The sequence below is a fragment of the Rhincodon typus genome, chromosome 6, assembly GCF_021869965.1.
Source record: "Rhincodon typus isolate 14 chromosome 6, sRhiTyp1.1, whole genome shotgun sequence".
NCBI lineage: Eukaryota > Metazoa > Chordata > Chondrichthyes > Orectolobiformes > Rhincodontidae > Rhincodon > Rhincodon typus.
The window spans coordinates 104,144,348-104,154,914 of record NC_063337.1 but is presented as its reverse complement, the minus strand read 5'-3'; positions in this window follow the sequence as shown (position 1 = coordinate 104,154,914).

Genomic DNA, 10,567 nt, shown 5'->3' with positions numbered 1-10,567 from the left:
TTGGCCTGCTGTGTTCATCCAGCTCTACACCTTGTTAGCTCAGATTCTCCAGCATCTGCAGTTCCTACTATCTCTGAAACTAAGATTCAATTGTCTGCTTCACAAGTGAGAAATGGGTACAAATTATTTTGACACCTGAAAGTTTCTTCAAAAGACTTGTGCCACATAATGAGTATTGTGTCATCTTCAATTTTCTGTAATTTCCTAAAGTGAAATTTTAATACATTCCCTTCATTTTTATGCTAAAATGCACCAAATATTAAATACTGCATGACATTGGCACTGCATGGAAAGGAAAGTAAATGAAGATCTTCTTAATGAAAAATATATTTGTATTGTTTGCTATACTTGATCATGGTTATCTCACATTGAATGTTTTTACTTCTCCTGTCACAGAAGTGCCAATGTGGCTAAAACACAATCCACTGCATGTGTTGACAGCTCCTGATCTGAGCTTATTATGTGAAAAATATATACCTCTACTGAACACAAAACAGTACACTTGCTCATGTAAATAGCACCTTTGTTGATGAGAAGCCACTTAATTTTTGATTAATTTTGTTACATAATAATAACAGTTGTCACAATAAAAATAACACTGCATAATTATTCTTAAAATTAATTTCTTAGTTATTTGAACAGCTTTTACAGTGTCTGCAAGCTAATTTATAATGAAATGCTCATTTAAGTAGATTCTAATGATACACCAAAATTTTACATGGACTGTTTGGAAGTTCATTTTAATTGATTGCTGTAAGCCACATATCTGATTCTGTGCATCATGAAAACCTAGTTGTTGTAATCATTAGTTCTCTTCTGCAAATAACATCAAGAATGTGGAGTTACACCATTAGCTATTATTGTAAGCCAAAATATACGTCAAAGTAGAGTCAACACCGGATGCATTTGTAATGTCATATGTTTAAGAGGAGTAAGATCAGAGAGACTTTTTGTCACTTTCTGTTCTAAAAGATAAACCAAACAAGATTCGTTCTCAAGCTCCAGAAAGCATTTAATTAGAAGTCTGCTTTATGCCTGGTGGCAAAATAACAGTATTTAATTACTTGTATATATTAAGAATGTTAACAGATACAATGTAAACACCAGCAACAAAGAGCTTCACAGCATTGCATTGTACCTTTGTGAGGTAGATCATGATGTATAAGTTAACTTTTCAAGCCTCCAGAAATCTTTCTAAAACACATGGTCAACTTATACACCATGTCTACGTTGTGAGCGACCAGTGTAAGTTTTTGCCACTCTAAAATGTGGACAAAGTATCATAATGATCATTCATTTCAAATCAATGTGATGCAGTTTATTGAACTAAATAAATCAATATTTGAATTAAAAATTAAAAATTAAAACTGAAAAGCTCATTATAATTGGCATCCAAGACAAAGAGTTCACAAAATGTCATCTGAATTACTTTGGACGTAGTATCATCACAAGAATCTCAGTCTGGATCAGATATGGCACAGAGTTTCAGAATAATCCCTCCACAACAATTCCTTCCTCTCTATACATTCAATTAGGTGGGGAGGCAATGGTCTAGAGGTATTATCGCTGGACTGCTAATCCAGAGAACCAGATAATGTTCTGGGGACTTGGTTTCAAATCCTGCTGTGGCAGATGGTGGAATTTGAATTCCATAAATATCTGGGGTTAAGAATCTAATGATGACTGTCAATCGATTTCTGGTTCACTAATGTCCTTTAGGGAAGGAAACTGCCATTCTTACCCAGTCTGGACTACATGTGGCTCCAGACCCAGAGCAATATGGTTGACTCTTAACTGCCCTCTGGGCAATAAATGCTGAGTGAGGCTGACAAAAGCTACTTCCTGGTTTAACTAGAAAAGGCTCTTTCTCTGAATATTAGCAACGAGCTACAGGTCACATTGCAATGACACCCCCTTCCTGCTTTGGAAGGATCCATTGATACATTCAGGAATTTCTAACCCACAGCCAAGCTTGCCCCCACTGGCAATTGAAAATCTATCCCCAAAACTACACACTATCCTCTAATTGTGGTCTTATCAAAGCCTGTGCAATTACAACAAGAATCAAGCTTTCCAAAAATTTGCCAAGGTTATTGTACTATTGATTTTTCTAATACTTTAGTAAGCTTGATTGTTCACCTTTGCTTATTAAACAGGGTGGTATCAATCCATTTAAATTAGTAAACACCAAGCTTTGAATCTTGGCCAGCTTCAGGAATAAAGAATAAGGGACGGAATTAAAAATGTCCCCTTTGATTTTTGTTTTAAATGTTTCAGGGAAGCTTAATCATTTAATAACATGTAGGAAAACTGTTATTTCTGCATGTGAAAGCATCCCACACATTCTTTTTTTAATTGGCTTTTATGTAGAATTAGGAGAGTGGTGATTACCAGATGAAACCAAATACTGAATCCAGGTGGTCTAATGGTTCAAGATGACTTTGGTTAGAATAGCAACTTTATTTAACAAAACCAAACTATTGTTATGATCCCAGCTGATACTGGACAGAGCACTTCCCAATGCAAAACCTGCTTTGATAGATCACAGGTTTTAATTCTGCTATTTGTTTACTGTGACAGTCAGCCACTGAGATCGTAAGCGGATGTCACTGCATTTTTAACAAAAGAACATAAGCGTCTATTACACAGTGAAAAAAACAATGAACTTAGTTGCATGATGTAATATTTATTTTTAAATGTTTTATTACAAATATCGAAACACTGGCTCAACATTTTACCCCCAACAATTTTATAGACACTCAACCACAGTGAAGGCTGCACTGTCCTCATTCTAAAACTATTTGTTCAGTTTGCAGACTGAGATAGATTCCTTCTCGGAAAAGTTCTGCATACACGTGCTGTTATTTTTGCTAGTTAACATCTTTTCTTGAGACGCCTAAGTACACTGTTACCTCAGGTCATTTATGCACAGGTAAACCCAACTCTTCAATAGCCTTCAAAAACAAAGTTGCTGGAAAAGATCAGCAGGTCTGGCAGTTTCTGTGAAGGAAAAAACAGTTAACGTTTCAGGTCTGGTGACCCTACCTCAGTTTGTTAACTCTGTTTTTTTTTCCTTCTCAGATGCTGCCAGACCTGCTGAGCTTTTCCAGCAACTTTGTTTTTGTTCCTGATTTACAGCATCCACAGTTCTTTCGGTTTTCTTCAATAGCCTTCTCTTTCTGGAACTTTTCTGTCACTGACTTTTAGTCATTCAGGATTTCTTTCCAGTTCAGACCATTTTGGATACTGCTATAGTAACAACATTTCTGTTGCTACAAACATTTTCGATCTGACTGAAATCCATGCACTACCTGACTGTTTTTGGAGGTTTCAGGGTTTTATGTAGTAATGGCATCATATTGTTGGCAAAATCAGGGTGTTTTTCCTTTTATCTTTATTTTCAGAATCCATGGAGTTGTCTGAAGGATTTAATCACCTCGTTAAAGTGCATGCAAACAAAAAAAATGTATACACAATCGGTTACTACTCGCAAATCTCACAGAATGAACCTACAGCAATGTAGTTCTTCACACACACAATATAAAAATACAAATCAAATGTAGAGTTATACATCATTCCTCCACTTTATAACTAGGGCTTTCAAGCAATGATAATGTATTATGTACCCTCATTACACTATTGATAAGAAAGAAAAATAAAGAGTTACAATGATCTCATTAGTCCAACGCAAAAGGAGCTTATTTGGTAAAAAGCTTTTTCCTCTTTGTGGTGAAGCTCTCAATAACAAACAAAGTCAATTAATTTCTTCCAATATGGTTTTGTATCCTAATTTTCATAGAATTATTTAATGCAGAAAAGTGTGGCCTATTACATGAAGAGTGTGAGAAATAAAGGAATAAAAACTGACAGTTTGAATTTGAGTTGATAAATACTCGACACTGTAATGCATTTGAATTTTCAGCCAACTAGTAAGAGGTGATTCTAAGTTCAATTTGTCTTAATAAACATCATACACTGCTGCATGTATAGTTTGCTTAATAAAGACAGTTGACCTCAGTGTTTCAGAATCATTTAAGTGGATAGAACGTATAATCATAAATAAAACTATCCTTTAACTCTATGTTAATAAGAGTTTCTTAAGCTGAACTATTCTGGTGAAGGGTCACTGTATTTATGAAAAAATAATAAAGTTACCTTCCTTTTCAGATGTTCATTTATTTGACACTTCTAGTATTTTACATTGTCAGATTGTGGATTAATGTCAAAATGGGGCTAAAGTCCTGTTAATTATAATTATTATCCAAGGGTGGAGATAATAGAGCATTGTTGCAAAGTAAGCATGTGTTATCTTTCAATTCTGAAATATTTCTTGCCTGAAATAAATAGAAAAGCTAAACATTCGTGTTTGATATAGTGTTCAGTATGGCTTCATTAATGCTACATAAGAGGTTAAATAATATCAACAGGAATAAACCTGCTAACTAGCTGGATGATTAGTTGATTGCCATTGTGCAGTTACTTCAGGTAGGTATCAAACTGCTCCATTCAAATAAAAGAGTGCTGTTTGATTGGATCAGATTGGGGTTGTCATGGATTTAACAGACAAGTATTAAATTTATCCTTGGCTCCGTTTATCAGGAATTTATCAGCCTGTTTGCTTGAGGAAAGAAAAAATACTGCCTGCACATTATCTTCCAGGTGAATTTGTCTGAAACTAATATATGCTAACCACATGGCCAAATTTAATTTGGAAACAAAAAGAAGCATGATTTTAAATTAATTATTTCTTAGTTTATAGTTTGGAAATTCTATTAATTAGCCAGAGCTAAATAAGTTTAAACAATTCTATAAAAAGATGCCACATTATTGCAACTTTTAGTTTTCCTTTCCCAATTAATGCATTTGTTTCGACAAAGCCAGAAGTCTGAAAGTCTGTGATTTCCAATAAATCTGTTGGACTATTACCTGGCGTCATGTGACTTAACCCAGCCTGACACTGGCACCTCCCCAACTTTGTTTTGACAGTTGAAGATGTTTTATTTTTTGACAGGCGAAGCCTAAATGCACAGTCCAGCACAGTAATATTGAAGATGAGAAAGAGATCATGGATACACAAGTCCTTATTTACATATCAGGTGTGAGATAAAAGTTAAAATGAGGATGTCACAACCAGATCATCATTGCCGATCTGCTTGTGAGCACTTGCTGTGAGCAGATTAGCTGCCACATTTCATGTGTTGCACTTCAGAAGTAATTGGCTTTGAAATGGTTCGGAATGTCCTGAGGTAATGAGAGGTGCTAAGTAAATGTAAGCCTTTCTATTTACAGTACGTAAAGAGAATGAATAATTGCTGCAGTTTGTGAATCCTGTGCTCATTAGATAAAGATAGAATTGGCGAGAGGTGTAAATCAATCGTAGTATAATGGTTAAAACTGACAGATAACGTACTCTGGGCAAATAATAACAGACAAAGCAAAGTTGTTTGTGCTAGTGCTAGCATCATTACTTAGTTTGCTCAGGTTGGCATGACTACAGAGAAACAGACTTCTGATCAGAAAGACTGATTAACAGCCATTGCAATTTTTTATTCTTTCATGGGATGAGAGTGTTGCTGGCAAGGCCAACATTTGTCGAAGCTCCTTAATTTCCCTTGACAAACAGATGGTGAACTATCATCTTGAACTGCTGCACTCTGTCTGGTGCTGGTTAGCTCAAGGTAATGTTGGGAAAGGGGTTCCAGGTTTATGTTCTAGTCACACGGAAGGAACAAGGATACAATTCCAAGTCAAGATTGTGTGACTTGGAGAGGAATTTAAAAGTGGTGGAGCTCCCATGAGTTTGTTGCCCTTGTTCATCGAGTTAGCACAAGTTGCAGACTTAGAAGGTGCTGCTAAGCTGTTATAGCACATCTTGTATAGTGTATAGACATCCATAGTACCTCAGTGGCAGACAGAGTGAATATTTAATATGGAGGATAGGGTGCTAATTAAGCAGAAAACTGAAAGAATTGTGGATGCTGCAAATTAGAAACAAAAACTGAAATTGCCAGAAATGCTCAGCAGGTCTGGCAGCATCTGTGGAGACAAATCAGAGTTGACGTTTTGGATCCAGTGACCCTTCTTCAGAACTGATTAAGCAGGCTTGTTTGGCCTTGGTGGTGTTGAGCCTATTGAGTGTTAGTGGAGGTTTGTTCTCGGGTGGAGAAGAGTCTATCTCACACCTGACTTGTAAATTGTGAATGGGTACTGAACAAGTTAAGACTTGGGTCACTTATTAAGGAATTCTAAGTCTCTGACCTGCTCTTGTGGCCATAGCATTTATACAGAAAGTCCAGTTTGGTTTCTGGTCAATGGTAACCCAAAGGGTGTTAATTGTGGGAGTTTTGACAATGGTAATGCAATTGAACATCAACACTCCTGATCAGCCAATGGTTGATCTATCGGTTTGAAGGTTGTGATTAAGTGATGGATATGCTGGATTTTTTGGCTAAACGCTGTGTTGAATAAAATTCTGTTAATGATAATCACACTGTGCTTCATATATGTTCAGTTGCAAGTTGTTAGATCTGTTCCACGAAATCTCATTTCACAGTGTGATCATGTCACTCAATGAGATGGGCTGTATCTTTGAAGGGAAGCTGAAGCTGTTTTCACCACCTGAACTATGTGGTTGTCATTCTTAATATTGTCAAGGACAGATGCACCTGGAACAAGTAAATTGGTACAGGCATGAGGCCAAGTATGTTTTTCCCTTTTGTTTGTTGTGTTCGCTGAAGCTCACTTCAGTATTCAACAGAAAAATGGTGTTGGGATTAGGATGGAACTTATTTTTACATTTAATTTAAGAAATTAAGAACCAAAGAGCATTGTGTCACAACGAAAAGGGAGATTTTGCTTCATTCACATGTGTGTTATTCATGCAGAGCTCAGAGAGATATGACACATTATTGAATGAAGAAAATGGCATAGTTAGTATGTGTTGGGACAATGAAGGATCAATCCAAAGAAAGAGGATACAAACAACTTTACTTTTGGCTGAAAGCAAATAAAATAGGAGATATCTGAGAGACCCTATTATTATGGATTATGCTTAAATTAATGAGACTTTGGGCTACTATACACGGGAAGTTGTTTTCAACAAAGGACACATTTACACATGAGATTACATTCATGAGCTAAAGAAACTCTCCCCATCACTGTAGATATGGCATGAATTTAGAAGTCAGTCTGAGACATTTTTTTTGTTCGTAGGAAGCCCTAAGAACCATAAAATCCAAGCCATGCTTTTGATGAAATGTGATTAGTTGATGTGAAAGCAGGTCTGTACTGAACCAAAGCCATGGAAATGGAAGAAAGATCTTGTTCTGAATTACAAGGGTGTTCTTGTAGCTGACAGAGGCAGTCTACTGCATTTCAGCAGGACTCAGTCAACAACAGCCAAAATCACACAGTCTTAGGGTCAGACATTTAGATAACATTGCTGTGGTAGCTACCATTTATAGAATGAGATGAATGTAAGTGACAATAATGTAATTAAATCACATGGCCCTGACAATGGTCAGAGAACCAAATGAAGAACTTGAGACAAGAAAGGTCTTAGACATTACATTGGAAAGTTGTATTTGATAACATTCTATGTGCAAATATTAAATAAAGCAGAGTGACAGGGCATAAAACTAAATTTGATCATGACCAAAACTCAGACTAGAAATGGGCAAGTCTGTTGATTGATTGTGGAGGTACCTCCAACTGACTATAATGTCCCTTAACCCTAATAAAGACTGGCCCCTATGACATTCGGACATGATCATTTGCTTGAAGCACATAGAGTGTGTTTATTATATAAGCTGCTGACACACACAGAGTGTGACATTGACATGATAGAGTGCTTCACAGCAACATGTCCACCCCTTTGTCTGTTTCACGCTCCTGAACATGACAGGCTATCTGCCTTTCCTTCTTCGCTAAAATGCAATGTAAATCAGAAAGGCTGGAACTAGTTAGTTCTGAATGAACAATAATAAATACAAGCCACAGAGGCTGGCAACCTCCAAGTGAGCACAAAGTGAGTGATCACTAAGAATCACTAAGAGACATAAGATGCATCCTGTATAGATGCATGTGTGTTCTTGCACCAAACGTGGCTCGACAGGAACATGCAAGTTGTAAGTCTCCCTGAGCCCCAAGGTGGAGGCTTGAATTAGTGTGCGAGTAGCTCTGAAAGCAGTCATGGTGATGTGTTAAGGCTGGTAGTTTGACAATTGCCACTGGAGTGGAGGGAGGATGGAAGTGGATGGTGACTTTGGAACATGCAGGGAGATGAGGGGAGAATACAGAGTTGGCTGAAGGTCTAGAGAAAAAACCAACAGGCAGTTACTGCTGGGGAACCATTCTGACAAGAATTGATGTGTCTAGTTTCTCGGAGGGAGAGAACAAGGTAAAAATGAGATGAGTTGGGCTAATGATGAAATGCAAAGCATGGAACTACTTGACACTCATTAGTGAGATTCTAAGCTCACCATTTAAACTTTATGGGGAAAGTGGGAAAAAATCAATGTCATGAATGTGATTTTTTTTCATTTTTGTCATATTTTGCCAACTTTGGTTGTTCCCAGGCTGCACAAGTGGGAGGAAAATTCTTCACATATTCCTAAAATATGTCCAACAAAACGAAATTGCAATTATATTTTTAAAAAAGTCCCTGTGTCATGTTTCCTTACGCAAAACTGGTGTGCAACAGGGTGACGAATCCAATCACACTATTTCAGTGTCAGTCCAAGTTAGTGTTTTTTATTAATCCAGAAGTGCTCTGAACGGTCCCTTTCCCATCACCAAATCACCTCCGGTATCTTTTTCATCTGTTAATCACTACGAGTAAATCACCGGTGTTTCCAATGCATATTTGGCAGACACAGCCCTTTCAGGGCACGGCAAACCATCAAAAGTAAGGGAGAGGTAAGGAGAGGAGGAGGGGGCTAACTCAAAATGAGGTTGGAATTTGGATATGTTCGTGTTGGAGTCAAACAGGGTGATGAATCTTCTTACTTGCTGTTGGTAGCAGTTGGAGGTGACAAAGTCTCCCTGAAAGCAAATAATTGGCTTAGGAAGATCCAACTGAACTGTATTGAGTCATTCTTGGGGGAGGGGTGGGATTCAGTAAGAGTTATGTTTGACCTTGAGAAATGTTAACGGAGCACAAAATCACCTTTGAACAGGGAGGACCATTTGATGAAATTAAGCATCCCAGGATTGAAGTCATGACAAAGATAAATGTAAAGCTGATATTTCATGGAGCTGGACCAGTGCCTGATACACAGTTAGAAGCAGTCAGTAAACATTTAGATAGGTTACAAAGAAATGGGACAATTAAGAAGCAAAAAGCAGTGTCATTTTTGTTCAAAGGGCAGATGGAGCTGTGTCAGATTTGTGGAGATTAGAAACACATGGTAAATAAGGTGATTGAAAATGATACTGACCCACTGCCAGCACTAAAGGCTTGTTTTTTTTTTTGATTTAGTCAATGGGAACTGCTCATTATGGTAGATCTGTCAAATACATATTTGCAATTGAAATTGCTGACACGAGCAAGGAACTATTCACCATTCAAGCATATAAAGAGCTGCACCAGCACAAGATGTTTGGAGTGTACTCAGCCTCTGCAATCTTCCAGAGCATCATGGATCAGGTGCTAAGCTGAAGAAAGAAGTGAGCTGCTTTTTAGATGACATTCTCATTAGCATCAAGACAGAGAAAGAACTTTGTAAAGTGGAACAAAGACCTAGATCAATGTAAAAAGATGCAGTGATTGTAATGAAGCCAGCCAGGTGAATCTCAATGAATACAAGTTCCTTGACTAGGGCTGTTTGAAGTCTAGTTGGGCTTCAGCTAGTATGTGTACATCATTAACCCTACATACCAAACGGTCTCTCAGCATCTCATTAAGAGCAAAATTGAAAGCATCCCAGAATTAGAAGAGACTTGGGGTCATAATATTCCTTAACTAGGGAGCCCTGGGCTGACAGATACAAACAAGAGTGTTAGGGATTTTATTCACTCTGAAAGCTGGCTCTGAGGGAGCTGGATCTGTGTCAAGTACAAAGCACTTATAAATAAAGGATGACTTGGTGACATGGTACCAGCATTTGTGGAGTAATTTCAGTGATTACAAGAGAAAAAAACATGGTCCTGAAAAAATTTGCTCGCAACAGTCATTTTTGAGTTGAGATAAGCATTTCTGGTATCATGCTGCTATTTGGGAAGTTTCACTTTTTTGAATCTGTTGTTGAAGATTGGGCCCAGTATGTGGAAAGAATGCACTATTTTTTCTAGGCAAATGACTTTGAGGCAGATGAAAAGCAATGACTAATTCTCCTGACAGCATGTGGACCTGCAGCTTTTTTGGTTATTAGGAGCCTGAAGTATCCTGAGGCACCAGATACGAAAAGCATTCAAGCGTTGATGGATTTAGTTAAGGAATATTATGACCCCAAGCATTCTATAATTCTGATATGCTATCAATTTTACTCAGCAGTTTGAGAATCAGGAGAATCTGTGTTGGGATTTTTGATTAAGGTTAAGGCAATTGGCAGAGGCATGTGACTTTGGT